We start from the raw sequence: 21,883 nt of genomic DNA, 5'->3' as shown, positions 1-21,883 counted from the left end.
CTTACTTGATGCAGCATATTTTGACTCTATTATGAGTCATAATATTGCTTGGCATAGACACATGCTAAAGAATGACTGGTATATAAATCCTGACAAAAGGAAATAACTACATTGAAGAGAGCATAAGTGCAACATTGCTTGTAACCTTGGTCTCAGGTTTTATTTCTTTCCCTGTCGCAACAACCACATAAACTATGTTGATTCTTTGTTCAAAATAGCCTAATTGGTAATTAGCGACCATATACATACTCGTCGATTACGTGCGACTCAACGGAAAACCGCCTTCATCCAGATTTGGAATTTGTATATAATTGCACCACAAATTTATAAAGAGAAACCAACCAAAACACCTATGCAAGTAAAATCAAGAAAAAAAGTAAATCTCTCATCCACAAGTGTGAAGCGATCATTCTACACCTCAACCACTTTGGTGAAGCTGCGCGCGGTTTTTAAAACAACGACACATTACAGAGTACTGATAAGAACACAAGCTGATGGACCCTGTTTGAGCTTCAATTTTAATGCATTGGTGCTGCGGCTGTTTCGGGCACTCCCCTTGTTCTAGTAGACTCTACTTTGGTGTTGGAAATAAACGAGAACAGTGTAGCATATATATTCTCGGTTTTCCGCATTTCTTTTCGAGTGGCTATTTGTTGCATGATATAAGCTACTACAGGCAAACCATTCTAGCATCTTTTTTTTTTCACAAAGGCCAGAGCGAAATGGAAACTTTGTGCAGCACTGTGTGCGTTTCTTCCCATCCCGACATCATGAACAACCACCAATGCTACGGGTGAATTTATTTTTTAACAGTCAGCATGCACGCGCGCACGGGCATGAATTTACGCAGAATAATGCCGAACACAGCCCGACCTGTGGAAGAGATGACACCGCGTATATAGACAAGGATAGAGGAAGAGACGACACCTTAGAGCTCAAAATGTAATACTGGTTACACACTACTACTACAACGGCAACGAGGGATGAACGGGTGCCGCTATAAGGAGCTTCGCCCCTAAACTATAGACTAGGACAGAGGAAGAGACGACACCGTGTATATAGAAGAGGGCAGAGGAAGAGACGACACCTTGGAGCTCAAAATGTAATACTGGTTACACACTACTACTACCACGTCTACGAGGGACGAACGGGTGCCGCTATAAGGAGCTTCGCCCCTAAACTATAGACAAGGACAGAGAAACAGACGACACCGCGTATATAGACAAAGACACAGGAAGAGACAACACCTTGGAGGTCAAAATACAATACTTGTTACACACTACTACTACGGCTACGAGGGACGAACGGGTGCCGCTATAAGGTGCGTCACCCCTAAAATATAGAAAAGGACAGAGGAAGAGACGACACCTTGGAGGTCAAAATGTAATACTGGTTACACACTACTACGACTACTACGGCTACGAGGGACGAACGGGTGTCGCTATAAGGAGCTTTGCCCCTAGAATATAGACAAGGAGAGAGGAAGAGACGACACCGCGTATATAGACAAGGGCAGAAAAAGAGACGACACCTTAGAGCTCAAAATGTAATACTGGTTACACACTACTACTACTACGGCTACGAGGGATGAACGGGTGTCGCAATAAGGAGCTTTGCCCCTAAAATATAGACAATGAGAGAGGAAGAGACGACACCGCGTATATAGACAAGGACACAGGAAGAGACGACACCTTGGAGGTCAAAATGCAATACTTGTTACACACTACTACTACGGCTACGAGGGACGAACGGGTGTCGCTATAAGGAGCTTTGCCCCTAAAATATAGACAAGGACAGAGGAAGAGACGACACCTTGGAGGTCAAATTGTAATTCTGGTTACACACTACTTCTACTACGACTACAAGGGACGAAGGGGTGCCGCTATAAGGAGCTTTGCCCCTAAAATATAGACAAGGAGAGAGGAAGAGACGACACCGCGTATATAGACAAGGACAGAGGAAGAGACGACACCTTGGAGGTCAAAATGAGATACTTGTTACACACTACTACTACTACGGCTACGAGGAAGGAACGGTTGCCGCTATAGGTTGCGTCGCCCCAAAATATAGACAAGGACAGAGGAAGAGACGACATCGCGTATATAGACAAGGACAGAGGGAGAGACGACCCCTTGGAGGTCAAAATGTAATACTGGTTACACACTACTACTACTGCGGCTACGAGGGACGAACGGGTGCCGCTATAAGGAGATTCGCCCCTAAAATATAGACAAGGACAGAGGAAGAGACGACAACGCGTATATAGACAAGGACCAAGGAAGAGACGACACCTTGGAGGTCAAAATGTAATACTGGTTACACACTAGTACTACTACGGCTACGAGGGTCGAACGGGTGCCGCTATAAAGAGCGTCGCCCCTAAAATATAGACAAGGACATAGGAAGAGACGACACCTTGGAGGTCAAAATGTAATACTGGTTACACACTACTACTACTACGGCTACGAGGTACGAACGGGTGTCGCTATAAGGAGCTTTGCCCCTAAAATATAGACAAGGAGAGAGGAAGAGACGACACCACGTATATAGACAAGGACACAGGAAGAGACAACACCTTGGAGGTCAAAATACAATACTTGTTACACACTACTACTACGGCTACGAGGGACGAACGGGTGCCGCTATGAGGTGCGTCACCCCTAAAATATAGACAAGGACAGAGGAAGGGAGACACCTTGGAGGTCAAAATGCAATACTTGTTACACACTACCACTACTACGGCTACGAGGGACGAACGGGTGTCACTATAAGGAGCTTCACCCCTAAAATATAGACAAGGACAGAAGAAGAGACGACACCTTGGAGGTCAAAATGCAATACTTGTTACACGCTACTACTACAACTAAAGCTACGAGGGACGAACGGGTGCCGCTATAAGGTGCGTCGCCCCTAAAAAACAGAAAAGGGCAGAGGAAGAGACGACACCTTGAAGGTCAAAATGTAATACTGGTTACACACTACTACTACTATGGCTACGAGGGACGAACGAGTGCCGCTATAAGGAGCTTCGCCTCTAAAATATAGACAAGGACAGAGGATGAGACGACACCGCGTATATAGACAAGGACAGAGGAAGAGACGACACCTCGGAGGTCAAAATGCAATACTGGTTACACACTACTACTACTACCACGGCTACGAGGGACGAACGGGTGCCGCTATCACAAGCTTCGCCCCAAAAATATAGACAAGGACAAAGGAAGAGACGACGCCGCGTATATAGACAAGGACAGAGGAAGAGATGACAACTTGGAGGTCAAAATGTAATACTGGTTACACACTACTACTACTACGGCTACAAGGAACGAACGGGTGCCGCTATAAGGAGCTTCGCCTCTAAAATATAGACAAGGACAGAGGAAGAGACGACACCTTGGAGGTCAAAGTGTAATACTGGTGACCACTACTACTACTACGGCTACGAGGGACGAACGGGCGCTGCTATAAGGAGCTTCGCCCCTAAAATATAGACAAGGACAAAGGAAGAGACGACGCCTCGTATATAGACAAGGACAGAGGAAAAGATGACAACTTGGAGGTCAAAATGTAATACTGGTTACACACTACTACTACTACGGCTACGAGGGACGAACGGGTGCCGCTATAAGTTGCTTCGCCTCTAAAATATAGACAAGGACAGAAGAAGGGACGACACTGCGTATATAGACAAGGGCAGAGGAAGGGACGACACCTTGGAGCTCAAAATGTAATACTGGTTACACACTACTATTATTACGGCTACGAGGGACGAACGGGTTCCACTATAAGGCGCTTCGCCCCTGAAATATAGACAAGGAAAGAGGAAGAGACGACACCTTGGAGGTCAAATTGTAATTCTGGTTACACACTACTACTACTACGACTACAAGGAACGAAGGGGTGCCGCTAAGAGGAGCTTTGCCCCTAAAATATAGACAAGGAGAGAGGAAGAAACGACACCGCGTATATTGACAAGGACAGAGGAAGAGACGACACCTTGGAGGTCAAAATGTAATACTGGTTACACTCTACTACTACTACGGCTACGAGGGACTAACGGGTGTCGCTATAAGGAGCTTTGCCCCTAAAATATAGACAAGGAGAGAGGAAGAGACGACACCGCGTATATAGACAAGGACACAGGAAGAGACAACACCTTGGAGGTCAAAATGCAATACTTGTTACAGACTACTACTACTACGGCTACGAGGGACGAACGGGTGCCGCTCTATGGTGCATCGCCCCTAAAATATATACAAGGACAGAGGAAGACACGACACCTTGGAGGTCAAAATGCAATACTTTTTACACACTACCACTACTACGGCTACGAGGGACGAACGGGTGTCGCCATAAGGAGCTTTGCCCCTAAAATATAGACAAGGACAGAAGAAGAGATGACACCTTGGAGGTCAAAATGCAATACTTGTTACACAATACTACTACGACTACCACGGCTACGAGGGACGAACGGGTGCCGCTATAAGGAGCTTCGCCTCTAAAATATAGACAAGGACAGAGGATGAGACGACACCGCGTATATAGACAAGGACAGAGGAAAAGACGACACCTCGGAGGTCAAAATGCAATACTGGTTACACACTACTACTACTACCACGGCTACGAGGGACGAACGGGTGCCGCTATAACGAGCTTCGCCCCAAAAATATAGACAAGGACAAAGGAAGAGATGACACCGCGTATATAGACAAGGACAGAGGAAGAGGCGACACCTTGGAGGTCAAAATGTAATACTGGTTACCCACTACTACTACTACGGCTAGGAGAGACGAACGGGCGCTGCTATAAGGAGCTTGGCCTCTAAAATATAGACAAGGACAGAGGAAGAGACGACACCTTGGAGGTCAAAATTTAATACTGGTTACACAGTACTACTACTACGGCTACGAGGGACGAACGGGTGCTGCTATAAGGAGCTTCGCCCCTAAAATATAGACAATTCAGAGGATGAAACGACACCACGCATATAGACAAGGACAGAGGAAGAGACGACACCTTGGAGGTCAAAATGCAATACTTGTTACACACTACTACTACTACGGCTACGAGGGACGAACGGTTGCTGCTATAAGGTGCGTCGTCCCTAAAATATAGACAAGGACAAAGGAAGAGACGACATCACGTATATAGACAAGGACAGAGGAAGAGACGACACCGCGTATATAGACAAGGACAGAGGAAAAGACGACACCTGGGAGGTCAAAATGCAATCCCTGATACACACTACTACTACTACGGCTACGAGGGACGATCGGTTGCCGCTATAAGGTGCGTCACCCCTAAAATATAGACAAGGACAGATGAAGAGACGACGCCGTGTATATAGAGAATGAAAGAGGAAGAGACGACACCGCGTATATAGACAATTACAGAGGAATAGACGACACCTTGGAGGTCAAAATGTAATACTGATTACACAATACTACTACTGCGGCTACGAGGGACGAAGGGGTGCCGCTATAAGGAGCTTCGTTCCTAAAATACAGACAAGGAGAGAGGAAGAAACGACACCGCGTATATAGACAAGGACAGAGGAAGAGACGACACGTTGGAGGTCAAAATGCAATACTTGTTACAGACTACTACTACTACGGCTACGAGGGACGAACGGGTGCCACTATAAGGTGCATCGCCCCTAAAATATATACAAGGACAGAGGAAGAGACGACACCTTGGAGGTCAAAATGCAATACTTGTTACACACTACCACTACTACGGCTATGAGGGACGAACGGGTGTCGCTCTAAGGAGCTTTGCCCCTAAAATATAGACAAGGACAGAAGAAGAGATGACACCTTGGAGGTCAAAATGCAATACTTGTTACACACTCCCTCTACTACGGCTACGAGGGACGAACGGGTGTCGCTATAAGGAGCTTTGCCCCTAAAATATAGACAAGGACAGAAGAAGAGACGACACCTTGGAGGTCAAAATGCAATACTTGTTACACACTACTACTACTAAAGCTACGAGGGACGAACGGGTGCCGCTATAAGGAGCTTCGCCCCTAAAATATAGACAAGGACCGAGGAAGAGACGACACCTTGAAATAGGCAAGAACAGAGGAAGACACGACACCGCGTATATAGACAAGGAAAGAGGAAGAGACGACACCTTTGAGGTAAAAATGTAATACTGGTTACACACTACTACTACTACGGCTACGAGGGACGAACGGGTGCTGCTATAAGGAGCTTCGCCCCTAAAATATAGACAATTCAGAGGATGAGAAGACACCCCGTATATAGACAAGGACAGAGGAAGAGACGACACCTTGGAGGTCAAAATGCAATACTTGTTACACACTACTACTACTACGGCTACGAGGGACGAACGGTTGCTGCTATAAGGTGCGTCGCCTCTAAAATATAGACAAGGACAAAGGAAGAGACGACATCGCGTATATAGACAAGGACAGAGGAAGAGACGACACCGCGTATATAGACAAGGACAGAGGAAGAGACGACACCTGGGAGGTCAAAATGCAATCCTTGTTACACACTACTACTACTACGGCTACGAGGGACGAACGGTTGCCGCTATAAGGTGCGTCACCCCTAAAATATAGACAAGGACAGATGAAGAGACGACGCCGTGTATATAGACAAGGAAAGAGGAAGAGATGACACCGCGTATATAGACAAGGACAGAGGAATAGACGACACCTTGGAGGTCAAAATGTAATACTGATTACACAATACTACTACTACGGCTACGAGGGACGAAAGGGTGCCGCTATAAGGAGCTTCGTCCCTAAAATATAGACAAGGACAGTTGAAGAGACGACATCGCGTATATAGACAAGGAAAGAAGAAGAGACGACACCGCGTATATAGACAAGAACAGAGGAAGAGACGACACCTTGGAGGTCAAAATTCAATACTTGTTACACACTACTACTACTACGGCTACAAGTCGAACGGTTGCCGCTATAAGGTGCGTCGCCTCTAAAATATAGACAAGGACAGATGAAGAGACGACATCGCGTATATAGACAAGGCCAGAGGAAGAGACGACACCGCGTTTATAGACTAGGACAGAGGAAAAGACGACACCTTGGAGGTCAAAATGTAATACTAGTTACACACTACTACTACTACGGCTACGAGGGACAAAAGGGTGCCACTATAAGGAGCTTCGCCCCTAAAGTAAAGACAAGGACAGAGGAAGAGACGACACCGCGTATATAGAGAAGGACAAAGGAAGAGACCACACCTTGGAGGTCAAAATGTAATACTGGTTACACACTACTAGTACTACGGCTACGAGGGACGAACGGGTTCCACTATAAGGAGCTTCGCCCCTGAAATATAGACAAGGACTGAGGAAGAGACGACACCTTGGAGGTCAAATTGTAATTCTGGTTACACGCTATTTCAACTACGATTACCAGGGACGAAGGGGTGCCGCTATAAGAAGCTTTGCCCCTAAAATATAGACAAGGAGAGAGGAAGAGACGACACCGCGTATATAGACAAGGACAGAGGAAGAGACGACACCTTGGAGGTCAAAATGCAATACTTGTTACACACTACTACTACTACGGCTACGAGGGAGGAACGGTTGCCGCTATAGGTTGCGTCGCCCCTAAAATATAGACAAGGACAGAGGAAGAGACGACATCGCGTATATAGACAAGGACAGAGGAAGAGACGACACTGCGTATATAGACAAGGACAGAGGAAGAGACGACCCCTTGGAGGTCAAAATGTAATACTGGTTACACACTACTACTACTACGGCCACGAGGGACTAACGGGCGCTGCTATAAGGAGCTTCGCCCCTAAAATATAGACAAGGACAAAGGAAGAGACGACGCCGCGTATATAGACAAGGACAGAGGAAGAGATGACACCTTGGAGGTCAAAATGTAATACTGGTTACACACTACTACTACTACGGCTACGAGGGACGAACGGGTGCCGCTATAAGGAGCTTCGCCTCTAAAATATAGACAAGGACCGAGGAAGAGACGACACCTTCGAGGTCAAAATTTAATACTGGTTACACAGTACTACTACTACTACGGCTACGAGGGACGAACGGGTGCCGCTATAAGGAGCTTCGCCCCTAAAATATAGACAAGGACATAGGAAGAGACGACACCGCGTATATAGGCAAGAACACAGGAAGAGACGACACCGCGTATATAGACAAGGAAAGAGGAAGAGACGACACCTTGGAGGTCAAAATGTAATACTGGTTACACACCACTACTACTACGGCTACGAGGGACGAACGCATGCCGCTATAAGGAGCTTCGCCTCTAAAATATAGACAAGGACAGAGGAAGAGACGACACCACGTATATAGACAAGGGAAGAGGAAGGGACGACACCTTGGAGGTCAAAATGTAATACTGGTTACACACTACTGCTACTACGGCTACGAGGGACGAACGGGTGCTGCTATAAGGAGCTTCGCCCCTAAAATATAGACAATTCAGAGGATGAGACGACACCGCGTATATAGACAAGGACAGAGGAAGAGACGACACCTTGGAGGTCAAAATGCAATACTTGTCACACACTACTACTACTACGGCTACGAGGGACAAACGGGTCTGCTATAAGGTGCGTCGCCCCTAAAATATAGACAAGGACCAAGGAAGAGATGACATCGCGTATATAGACAAGGACAGAGGAAGAGACGACACCGCGTATATAGACAAGGACAGAGGAAGAGATGACACCTGGGAGGTCAAAATGGAATACTTTTTACACACTACTACAGCTACGGCTACGAGGGACGAACGGTGTCCGCTATAAGGTGCGTCACCCCTAAAATATAGACAAGGACAGATGAAGAGACGACATCGCGTATATAGACAAGGACAGAAGAAGAGACGACACCGCGTATATAGACAAGGACAGAGGAAGAGACGACACCTTGTAGGTCAAAATGCAATACTTGTTACACACTACTACTACTACGGCTACGAGAGACGAACAGTTGCGGCTATAAGGTGCGTCACCCCTAAAATATAGACAAGGACAGATGAAGAGACGACATCGCGTATATAGACAAGGACAGAGGAAGAGACGACACCGCGTATATAGACAAGGACAGAGGAAGAGACGACACCTTGGAGGTCAAAATGTAATACTGGTTACACACTACTACTACTACGGCTACGAGGGACGAACGGGTGCCACTATAAGGAGCTTCGCCCCTAAAGTATAGACAAGGACAGAGGAAGAGACGACACCACGTATATAGACAAGGGAAGAGGAAGGGACGAAACCTTGGAGGTCAAAATGTAATACTGGTTACACACTACTGCTACTACGGCTACGAGGGACGAACGGGTGCTGCTATAAGGAGCTTCGCCCCTAAAATATAGACAATTCAGAGGATGAGACGACACCGCGTATATAGGCAAGGACAGAGGAAGAGACGACACCTTGGAGGTCAAAATGCAATACTTGTCACACACTACTACTACTACGGCTACGAGGGACAAACGGGTCTGCTATAAGGTGCGTCGCCCCTAAAATATAGACAAGGACCAAGGAAGAGACCACATCGCGTATATAGACAAGAACAGAGGAAGAGACGACACCGCGTATATACACAAGGACAGAGGAAGAGACGACACCTTGTAGGTCAAAATGCAATACTTGTTACACACTACTACTACTACGGCTAGCGGAGACGAACGGTTGCCGCTATAAGGTGCGTCACCCCTAAAATATAGACAAGGACAGATGAAGAGACGACATCGCGTATATAGACAAGGACAGAGGAAGAGACGACACCGCGTATATAGACAAGGACAGAGGAAGAGACGACACCTTGGAGGTCAAAATGTAATACTGGTTACACACTACTACTACTACGGCTACGAGGGACGAACGGGTGCCACTATAAGGAGCTTCGCCCCTAAAGTATAGACAAGGACAGAGGAAGAGACGACACCCCGTATATAGAGAAAGACAAAGGAAGAGACGACACCTTGGAGGTCAAAATGTAATACTGTTTACACACTACTAGTACTACGGCTACGAGGGACGAACGGGTTCCACTATAAGGAGCTTCGCCCCTGAAATATTGACAAGGACTGAGGAATAGACGACACCTTGGAGGTCAAATTGTAATTCTTCTTACACACTACTACTACTACGACTACGAGGGACGAAGGGGTGCCGCTATAAGGAGCTTTGCCCCTAAAATATAGACAAGGACAGAGGAAGAGACGACACCGCGTATATAGACAAGGACACAGGAAGAGACGACCCCTTGGAGGTCGAAATGTAATATTGGTTACACACTACTACTACTGCGGCTACGAGGGACAAACGGGTGCCGCTATAAGGAGCTTCGCCCCTAAAATATAGACAAGGACAGAGGAAGAGATGACAACGCGTATATAGACAAGGACCAAGGAAGAGACGACACCTTAGAGGTCAAATTGTAATACTGGTTACACACAAGTACTACTACGGCTACGAGGGTCGAACGGGTGCCGCTCTAAAGAGCTTCGCCCCTAAAATATAGACAAGGACATAGGAAGAGACGACACCTTGGAGGTCTAAATGTAATACTGGTTACACACTACTACTACTACGGCTACGAGGTACGAACGGGTGTCGCTATAAGGAGCTTTGCCCCTAAAATATAGACAAGGAGAGAGGAAGAGACGACACCACGTATATAGACAAGGACACATGAAGAGACAACACCTTGGAGGTCAAAATACAATACTTGTTACACACTAGTACTACTACGGCTACGAGGGACGAACGGGTGCCGCTATAAGGTGCGTCACCCCTAAAGTATAGACAAGGACAGAGGAAGAGACGACACCTTGGAGGTCAAAATGTAATACTGGTTACCCACTACTACTACTACGGCTACGAGGGACGAACGGGTGCCGCTATAAGGTGCGTCGCCCCTAAAATATAGACAAGGACAGAGGAAGAGACGACACCTTGGAGGTCAAAATGTAATACTGCTTACACACTACTACTACTACGGCTACGAGGGACGAACGGGTGCCGCTATAAGGAGCTTCGCCTCTAAAATATAGACAAGGACAGAGGATGAGACGACACCACGTATATAGACAAGGACAGAGGAAGAGACGACACCTCGGAGGACAAAATGTAATACTGGTTACACACTACTACTACCACGGCTACGAGGGACGAACGGGTGCCACTATAAGGAGCTTCGCCCCTAAAATATAGACCAGGACAGAGGAAGAGACGACACCACGTATATAGCCAAGGACAGAGGAAGAGACGACACCTTGGAGGTCGAAATGTAATACTGGTTACCCACTACTACTACTACGGCTACGAGGGAAGAACGGGTGCTGCTATAAGGAGCTTCGACCCTAAAATATAGACAAGGACAGAGGAAGAGACGACACCACGTATATAGACAAGGACAGAGGAAGAGACGACACCTTGGAGGTCGAAATGTAATACTGGTTACACACTACTACTACTACCACGGCTACGAGGGACGAACGGGTGCCGCTATAACGAGCTTCGCCCCAAAAATATAGACAAGGACTAAGGAAGAGATGACACCGCGTATATAGACAAGGACAGAGGAAGAGGCGACACCTTGGAGGTCAAAATGTAATACTGGTTACCCACTACTACTACTACTACGGCTAGGAGGGGCGAACGGGCGCTGCTATAAGGAGCTTCGCCCCTAAAATATAGACAAGGACAAAGGAAGAGACGACGCCGCGTATATAGACAAGGACAGAGGAAGAGATGACACCTTGGAGGTCAAACTGTAATACTGGTTACACACTACTACTACTACGGCTACGAGGGACGAACGGGTGCCGCTATAAGGAGCTTCGCCTCTAAAATATAGACAAGGACAGAGGAAGAGACGACACCTTGGAGGTCAAAATTTAATACTGGTTACACAGTACTACTACTACTACGGCTACGAAGGACGAACGGTTGCCGCTATAAGGAGCTTCGCCCCTAAAATATAGACAAGGACAGATGATGAGACGACATCGCGTATATAGACAAGGACAGAGGAAGAGACGACACCGCGTTTATAGACAAGGACAGAGGAAGAGACGACACCTTGGAGGTCAAAATGTAATACTAGTTACACACTACTACTACTACGGCTACGAGGGACGAACGGGTGCCACTATAAGGAGCTTCGCCCCTAAAGTAAAGACAAGGACAGAGGAAGAGACGACACCGCGTATATAGACAAGGACAGAGGAAGAGGCGACACCTTGGAGGTCAAAATGTAATACTGGTTACCCACTACTACTACTACGGCTAGGAGGGACGAACGGGCGCTGCTATAAGGAACTTCGCCCCTAAAATATAGACAAGGACAAAGGAAGTGACGACGCCGCGTATATAGACAAGGACAGAGGAAGAGATGACACCTTGGAGGTCAAAATGTAATACTGGTTACACACTACTACTACTACGGCTACGAGGGACCAACGGGTGCCGCTATAAGGAGCTGCGCCTCTAAAATATAGACAAGGACAGAGGAAGGGACGACACCGCGTATATAGACAAGGACAGAGGAAGAGACGACACCTTGGAGGTCAAAATTTAATACTGGTTACACGGTACTACTACCACTACGGCTACGAGGGACGAACGGGTGCTGCTATAAGGAGCTTCGCCCCTAAAATATAGACAAGGACCGAGGAAGAGACGACACCTTGATATAGGCAAGAACAGAGGAAGACACGACACCGCGTATATAGACAAGGAAAGAGGAAGAGACGACATCTTGGAGGTAAAAATGTAATACTGGTTACACACTACTACTACTACGGCTACGAGGGACGAACGGGTGCTGCTATAAGGAGCTTCGCCCCTAAAATATAGACAATTCAGAGGATGAGAAGACACCCCGTATATAGACAAGGACAGAGGAAGAGACGACACCTTGGAGGTCAAAATGCAATACTTGTTACACACTACTACTACTACGGCTACGAGGGACGAACGGTTGCTGCTATAAGGTGCGTCGCCTCTAAAATATAGACAAGGACAAAGGAAGAGACGACATCGCGTATATAGACAAGGACAGAGGAAGAGACGACACCGCGTATATAGACAAGGACAGAGGAAGAGACGACACCTGGGAGGTCAAAATGCAATCCTTGTTACACACTACTACTACTACGGCTACGAGGGACGAACGGTTGCCGCTATAAGGTGCGTCACCCCTAAAATATAGACAAGGACAGATGAAGAGACGACGCCGTGTATATAGACAAGGAAAGAGGAAGAGATGACACCGCGTATATAGACAAGGACAGAGGAATAGACGACACCTTGGAGGTCAAAATGTAATACTGATTACACAATACTACTACTACGGCTACGAGGGACGAAGGGGTGCCGCTATAAGGAGCTTCGTCCCTAAAATATAGACAAGGACAGTTGAAGAGACGACATCGCGTATATAGACAAGGAAAGAAGAAGAGACGACACCGCGTATATAGACAAGAACAGAGGAAGAGACGACACCTTGGAGGTCAAAATTCAATACTTGTTACACACTACTACTACTACGGCTACAAGTCGAACGGTTGCCGCTATAAGGTGCGTCGCCTCTAAAATATAGACAAGGACAGATGAAGAGACGACATCGCGTATATAGACAAGGCCAGAGGAAGAGAAGACACCGCGTTTATAGACTAGGACAGAGGAAGAGACGACACCTTGGAGGTCAAAATGTAATACTAGTTACACACTACTACTACTACGGCTACGAGGGACTAACGGGCGCTGCTATAAGGAGCTTCGCCCCTAAAATATAGACAAGGACAAAGGAAGAGACGACGCCACGTATATAGACAAGGACAGAGGAAGAGATGACACCTTGGAGGTCAAAATGTAATACTGGTTACACACTACTAGTACTACGGCTACGAGGGACGAACGGGTTCCACTATAAGGAGCTTCGCCCCTGAAATATAGACAAGGACTGAGGAAGAGACGACACCTTGGAGGTCAAATTGTAATTCTGGTTACACGCTATTTCAACTACGATTACCAGGGACGAAGGGGTGCCGCTATAAGAAGCTTTGCCCCTAAAATATAGACAAGGAGAGAGGAAGAGACGACACCGCGTATATAGACAAGGACAGAGGAAGAGACGACACCTTGGAGGTCAAAATGCAATACTTGTTACACACTACTACTACTACGGCTACGAGGGAGGAACGGTTGCCGCTATAGTTTGCGTCGCCCCTAAAATATAGACAAGGACAGAGGAAGAGACGACATCGCGTATATAGACAAGGACAGAGGAAGAGACGACACTGCATATATAGACAAGGACAGAGGAAGAGACGACCCCTTGGAGGTCAAAATGTAATACTGGTTACACACTACTACTACTACGGCCACGAGGGACTAACGGGCGCTGCTATAAGGAGCTTCGCCCCTAAAATATAGACAAGGACAAAGGAAGAGACGACGCCACGTATATAGACAAGGACAGAGGAAGAGATGACACCTTGGAGGTCAAAATGTAATACTGGTTACACACTACTACTACTACGGCTACGAGGGACGAACGGGTGCCGCTATAAGGAGCTTCGCCTCTAAAATATAGACAAGGACCGAGGAAGAGACGACACCTTCGAGGTCAAAATTTAATACTGGTTACACAGTACTACTACTACTACGGCTACGAGGGACGAACGGGTGCCGCTATAAGGAGCTTCGCCCCTAAAATATAGACAAGGACATAGTGAGAGACGACACCGCGTATATAGGCAAGAACACAGGAAGAGACGACACCGCGTATATAGACAAGGAAAGAGGAAGAGACGACACCTTGGAGGTCAAAATGTAATACTGGTTACACACCACTACTACTACGGCTACGAGGGACGAACGCATGCCGCTATAAGGAGCTTCGCCTCTAAAATATAGACAAGGACAGAGGAAGAGACGACACCACGTATATAGACAAGGGAAGAGGAAGGGACGACACCTTGGAGGTCAAAATGCAATACTTGTCACACACTACTACTACTACGGCTACGAGGGACAAACGGGTCTGCTATAAGGTGCGTCGCCCCTAAAATATAGACAAGGACCAAGGAAGAGATGACATCGCGTATATAGACAAGGACAGAGGAAGAGACGACACCGCGTATATAGACAAGGACAGAGGAAGAGATGACACCTGGGAGGTCAAAATGGAATACTTTTTACACACTACTTCTGCTACGGCTACGAGGGACGAACGGTGTCCGCTATAAGGTGCGTCACCCCTAAAATATAGACAAGGACATTGTTGAGACTCACACCGCGCTGGAATTAAACACACAAATAAAAGACACACTGAAGCACAGGTAGGACACACACGAGCGCGAACTAACAACTGTTTATTCGATGGAAATGTGACACACACATATATAGGTTGAAAGGAGAGAAAAAGAAGAAAAAGAAAGAGCGTGAACATGCGCACTGCCCACCAAGATAAAGCGCCCATCAGTGCTAATCAAATCCAGCCTTGTCAACTATCTAAAATGTCTACGTAAAAAAGTATATTCATTGTTTGACAAATGAATAGATGGCACACTAACACATTTGTCCTCACCAAACCTGCGCATCATGAAAGCTTCAATGATTTCTCTTTCCCTTTTGTCTTCTGATCTGGATAAAACAATGGTCTTTTCAAAGTTCGGCTTACAATGACACTTCATGCAATGGGTAGCTAAGTTACTGGGGTGACTGATTTGCTTGCAGTTATAATCATGCTCGCGTAAACGTGAGTTAAGGCACCTACCAGTTTGCCCAACGTACCAATTTCCGCAAGGCAAAGGAGTACCATATACAACATTTGTTTCACATGGAACAAATTTGTTAACATGCCTAACCGAACATATGTGGTTGTTCCCTTGGTTGCCGCTGTTTACTTGGTGACAAAGCGAAATTAATTTGTGAGGTGCCGTAAAGGTCATGGGTATGCCATGCCTACTTGCAATTTTTTTCAGTCCATGCGAAATGCCGTGAACGTAAGGCATAAAAATAGGCCTCTCCTCTGGCTTCTCTTTTAATCCTACGTTCGTGTTGTGCGTGCTGCCGATGGTTTTTAAAAGCCTCTCGGCCAAGGCTGTGATTAAGGCATCAGGGTAATCACTGTCCCTAAGTCTATCAATCTGCTTCATCAAACTACGTGCAACCATGTGGTCACACGACTTTTGGCAGCTGTTTAACATGCACGCATATGCAACACTTCTTTTCACAAGCTTGGAGTGACCCGAGCTGTAGCTTAACAAACTTTTATCACCTCTAACGTCATATTCCCAGCACATGTGTCCCTCACCTTGCGAAATCATGATGTCTAAAAACTTTATGCCAGAACTTGTGGGCAACTCGTAAGTGAAATCAAGACCACGAAATGTTGTTTTAAACATCGCGACAAAAACTTCGGGTTTTATGTTGGCACATTTCGACCTAGGGAAACATAATAAAAAATCATCAACGTAGCGGAAACATGCCACGACGCCGTACCCTTGCAATCGGGGTTGCAATTCACGATCTCCTTTCGCCATGTACAAATTCGATAAGATCGGCGCCAAGCACGAGCCGATGCAGATACCGTCGTTCTGAACAAAAATGGATCCATTGAATTCCACGTACAATGACTGAAGGTAAAGGCGCAGCAAATCCAAAAAACTACGAACACTAATCCCACACTCGTTTTGAAATCTAACAACCCCGTAAGTGTCAATGCCTTCCTGCACCGTAGTAATGGCCTCAGTTTGTGGGATGTTGTAGTACATGTCCTTGACGTCTATAGATATGCACGTCACTGATTGTCCCTTCTTTAGGAATTCAATAATACCGTTTGAGTTGCTCGCCCCAAAAGGGTCTTCCACTGCGATGAGTTCCAACATTCCTTTGAGAAATCTAGCTAAAATGTGCTGCCAAGTACCTTTATCTTCCACGATCATCCGGAAGGGATTGTCTTGCTTGTGCGTTTTGGTAGTGAAGAAGGGTCTCAATGTGGTCCCGTTGCAACCCTTAAGGTCCTTTTCCAGCTTCTGTAGTCCCAGTCGCTTACACAAGCTAACGGCTTTTTTGTGAACATTCTGCAACGATGCGCCATCGAGATCCACTATTGAGAAGTTCTTTTCAACCGCTTCTCTAGCCTTAACCAGGTGTCGGTCTACCGCCATAACTACAAATCTTCCCGTCTTGTCCGACAATTGTAGCGTCAAATTTTGGTCTTTTAACAATTTTACCACGTTTTTCACATTCTCGCCTCTCGGTCTGCGCAAAGGGTGTTTGTTGACACACTTGATGCCCTCTACAATGCAAGCATTCTTCACATCTTCTGGAACCCTGCGTGCCACGTCGTGAACGAAGCTCAAAAGTTTTGAAGGTTTGCAACAAGGTTGTATCGCAAATTTTGGACCTTTGTCAAGAATGGACCGTACCTCTTGTGGTAGCTCTACATCAGAAACGTTGATGTGCCCTGTCGATGCGACACTGGGTGACTTCCTCCTATTCCTGGGAAGCGACGCGAAGGACAGTCTCCATAACCGTTCCCCCAGGTTCTCGGCCGTGTCTATGAAGAAAGCGTACATCAGGCTTGACGCATTCGGAACGAGGTGTCTTGCACAAGTAGCCTTGATATGCAACCTAAAAATCCGTATTTGTCTCCAGCTCTCAGCTCTCAAAATTTTACACAGTCGTCTCGACGTCTCCTCGGTGGGTGCAATCCTGCCCAGCAATGAGGACAAGACGGGCATCGACAACCCATGCGACAAAGCATAAGTAAAGGTGCGCGTTCTGGCTCTCTCTTGAGCAATGCAGTTGACGAAGAAGTATAACCGCTGAAGGGGCGGAAGGTCAGGAACATAGAAGCCCGATGTACTTGAAATGACGGTTAGAAGGGCAAGAGTGGGGGCTAGTTGGTTGAACATTGTTGAGACTCACACCGCGCTGGAATTAAACACACAAATAAAAGACACACTGAAGCACAGGTAGGACACACACGAGCGCGAACTAACAACTGTTTATTCGATGGAAATGTGACACACACATATATAGGTTGAAAGGAGAGAAAAAGAAGAAAAAGAAAGAGCGTGAACATGCGCACTGCCCACCAAGATAAAGCGCCCATCAGTGCTAATCAAATCCAGCCTTGTCAACTATCTAAAATGTCTACGTAAAAAAGTATATTCATTGTTTGACAAATGAATAGATGGCACACTAACACATTTGTCCTCACCAAACCTGCGCATCATGAAAGCTTCAATGATTTCTCTTTCCCTTTTGTCTTCTGATCTGGATAAAACAATGGTCTTTTCAAAGTTCGGCTTACAATGACACTTCATGCAATGGGTAGCTAAGATTGCACCCACCGAGAAGACGTCGAGACGACTGTGTAAAATTTTGAGAGCTGAGAGCTGGAGACAAATACGGATTTTTAGGTTGCATATCAAGGCTACTTGTGCAAGACACCTCGTTCCGAATGCGTCAAGCCTGATGTACGCTTTCTTCATAGACACGGCCGAGAACCTGGGGGAACGGTTATGGAGACTGTCCTTCGCGTCGCTTCCCAGGAATAGGAGGAAGTCACCCAGTGTCGCATCGACAGGGCACATCAACGTTTCTGATGTAGAGCTACCACAAGAGGTACGGTCCATTCTTGACAAAGGTCCAAAATTTGCGATACAACCTTGTTGCAAACCTTCAAAACTTTTGAGCTTCGTTCACGACGTGGCACGCAGGGTTCCAGAAGATGTGAAGAATGCTTGCATTGTAGAGGGCATCAAGTGTGTCAACAAACACCCTTTGCGCAGACCGAGAGGCGAGAATGTGAAAAACGTGGTAAAATTGTTAAAAGACCAAAATTTGACGCTACAATTGTCGGACAAGACGGGAAGATTTGTAGTTATGGCGGTAGACCGACACCTGGTTAAGGCTAGAGAAGCGGTTGAAAAGAACTTCTCAATAGTGGATCTCGATGGCGCATCGTTGCAGAATGTTCACAAAAAAGCCGTTAGCTTGTGTAAGCGACTGGGACTACAGAAGCTGGAAAAGGACCTTAAGGGTTGCAACGGGACCACATTGAGACCCTTCTTCACTACCAAAACGCACAAGCAAGACAATCCCTTCCGGATGATCGTGGAAGATAAAGGTACTTGGCAGCACATTTTAGCTAGATTTCTCAAAGGAATGTTGGAACTCATCGCAGTGGAAGACCCTTTTGGGGCGAGCAACTCAAACGGTATTATTGAATTCCTAAAGAAGGGACAATCAGTGACGTGCATATCTATAGACGTCAAGGACATGTACTACAACATCCCACAAACTGAGGCCATTACTACGGTGCAGGAAGGCATTGACACTTACGGGGTTGTTAGATTTCAAAACGAGTGTGGGATTAGTGTTCGTAGTTTTTTGGATTTGCTGCGCCTTTACCTTCAGTCATTGTACGTGGAATTCAATGGATCCATTTTTGTTCAGAACGACGGTATCTGCATCGGCTCGTGCTTGGCGCCGATCTTATCGAATTTGTACATGGCGAAAGGAGATCGTGAATTGCAACCCCGATTGCAAGGGTACGGCGTCGTGGCATGTTTCCGCTACGTTGATGATTTTTTATTATGTTTCCCTAGGTCGAAATGTGCCAACATAAAACCCGAAGTTTTTGTCGCGATGTTTAAAACAACATTTCGTGGTCTTGATTTCACTTACGAGTTGCCCACAAGTTCTGGCATAAAGTTTTTAGACATCATGATTTCGCAAGGTGAGGGACACATGTGCTGGGAATATGACGTTAGAGGTGATAAAAGTTTGTTAAGCTACAGCTCGGGTCACTCCAAGCTTGTGAAAAGAAGTGTTGCATATGCGTGCATGTTAAACAGCTGCCAAAAGTCGTGTGACCACATGGTTGCACGTAGTTTGATGAAGCAGATTGATAGACTTAGGGACAGTGATTACCCTGATGCCTTAATCACAGCCTTGGCCGAGAGGCTTTTAAAAACCATCGGCAGCACGCACAACACGAACGTAGGATTAAAAGAGAAGCCAGAGGAGAGGCCTATTTTTATGCCTTACGTTCACGGCATTTCGCATGGACTGAAAAAAATTGCAAGTAGGCATGGCATACCCATGACCTTTACGGCACCTCACAAATTAATTTCGCTTTGTCACCAAGTAAACAGCGGCAACCAAGGGAACAACCACATATGTTCGGTTAGGCATGTTAACAAATTTGTTCCATGTGAAACAAATGTTGTATATGGTACTCCTTTGCCTTGCGGAAATTGGTACGTTGGGCAAACTGGTAGGTGCCTTAACTCACGTTTACGCGAGCATGATTATAACTGCAAGCAAATCAGTCACCCCAGTAACTTAGCTACCCATTGCATGAAGTGTCATTGTAAGCCGAACTTTGAAAAGACCATTGTTTTATCCAGATCAGAAGACAAAAGGGAAAGAGAAATCATTGAAGCTTTCATGATGCGCAGGTTTGGTGAGGACAAATGTGTTAGTGTGCCATCTATTCATTTGTCAAACAATGAATATACTTTTTTACGTAGACATTTTAGATAGTTGACAAGGCTGGATTTGATTAGCACTGATGGGCGCTTTATCTTGGTGGGCAGTGCGCATGTTCACGCTCTTTCTTTTTCTTCTTTTTCTCTCCTTTCAACCTATATATGTGTGTGTCACATTTCCATCGAATAAACAGTTGTTAGTTCGCGCTCGTGTGTGTCCTACCTGTGCTTCAGTGTGTCTTTTATTTGTGTGTTTAATTCCAGCGCGGTGTGAGTCTCAACAATGTTCAACCAACTAGCCCCCACTCTTGCCCTTCTAGACAAGGACAGATGAAGAGACGACATCGCGTATATAGACAAGGACAGAAGAAGAGACGACACCGCGTATATAGACAAGGACAGAGGAAGAGACGACACCTTGTAGGTCAAAATGCAATACTTGTTACACACTACTACTACTACGGCTACGAGAGACGAACAGTTGCGGCTATAAGGTGCGTCACCCCTAAAATATAGACAAGGACAGATGAAGAGACGACATCGCGTATATAGACAAGGACAGAGGAAGAGACGACACCGCGTATATAGACAAGGACAGAGGAAGAGACGACACCTTGGAGGTCAAAATGTAATACTGGTTACACACTACTACTACTACGGCTACGAGGGACGAACGGGTGCCACTATAAGGAGCTTCGCCCCTAAAGTATAGACAAGGACAGAGGAAGAGACGACACCACGTATATAGACAAGGGAAGAGGAAGGGACGACACCTTGGAGGTCAAAATGTAATACTGGTTACACACTACTGCTACTACGGCTACGAGGGACGAACGGGTGCTGCTATAAGGAGCTTCGCCCCTAAAATGTAGACAATTCAGAGGATGAGACGACACCGCGTATATAGACAAGGACAGAGGAAGAGACGACACCTTGGAGGTCAAAATGCAATACTTGTCACACACTACTACTACTACGGCTACGAGGGACAAACGGGTCTGCTATAAGGTGCGTCGCCCCTAAAATATAGACAAGGACCAAGGAAGAGACGACATCGCGTATATAGACAAGAACAGAGGAAGAGACGAAACCGCGTATATAGACATGGACAGAGGAAGAGACGACACCTGGGAGGTCAAAATGGAATACTTGTTACACACTACTACTACTACGGCTACGAGGGACGAACGGTGTCCGCTATAAGGTGCGTCACCCCTAAAATATAGACAAGGACAGATGAAGAGACGACATCGCGTATATAGACAAGGACAGAAGAAGAGACGACACCGCGTATATACACAAGGACAGAGGAAGAGACGACACCTTGTAGGTCAAAATGCAATACTTGTTACACACTACTACTACTAC

The sequence above is a fragment of the Rhipicephalus microplus genome, chromosome 10 (assembly GCF_043290135.1).
Source record: "Rhipicephalus microplus isolate Deutch F79 chromosome 10, USDA_Rmic, whole genome shotgun sequence".
Taxonomy (NCBI): domain Eukaryota; kingdom Metazoa; phylum Arthropoda; class Arachnida; order Ixodida; family Ixodidae; genus Rhipicephalus; species Rhipicephalus microplus.
The sequence above is the reverse complement of the archived record's forward strand: the minus strand, read 5'-3'. Positions refer to the sequence as shown.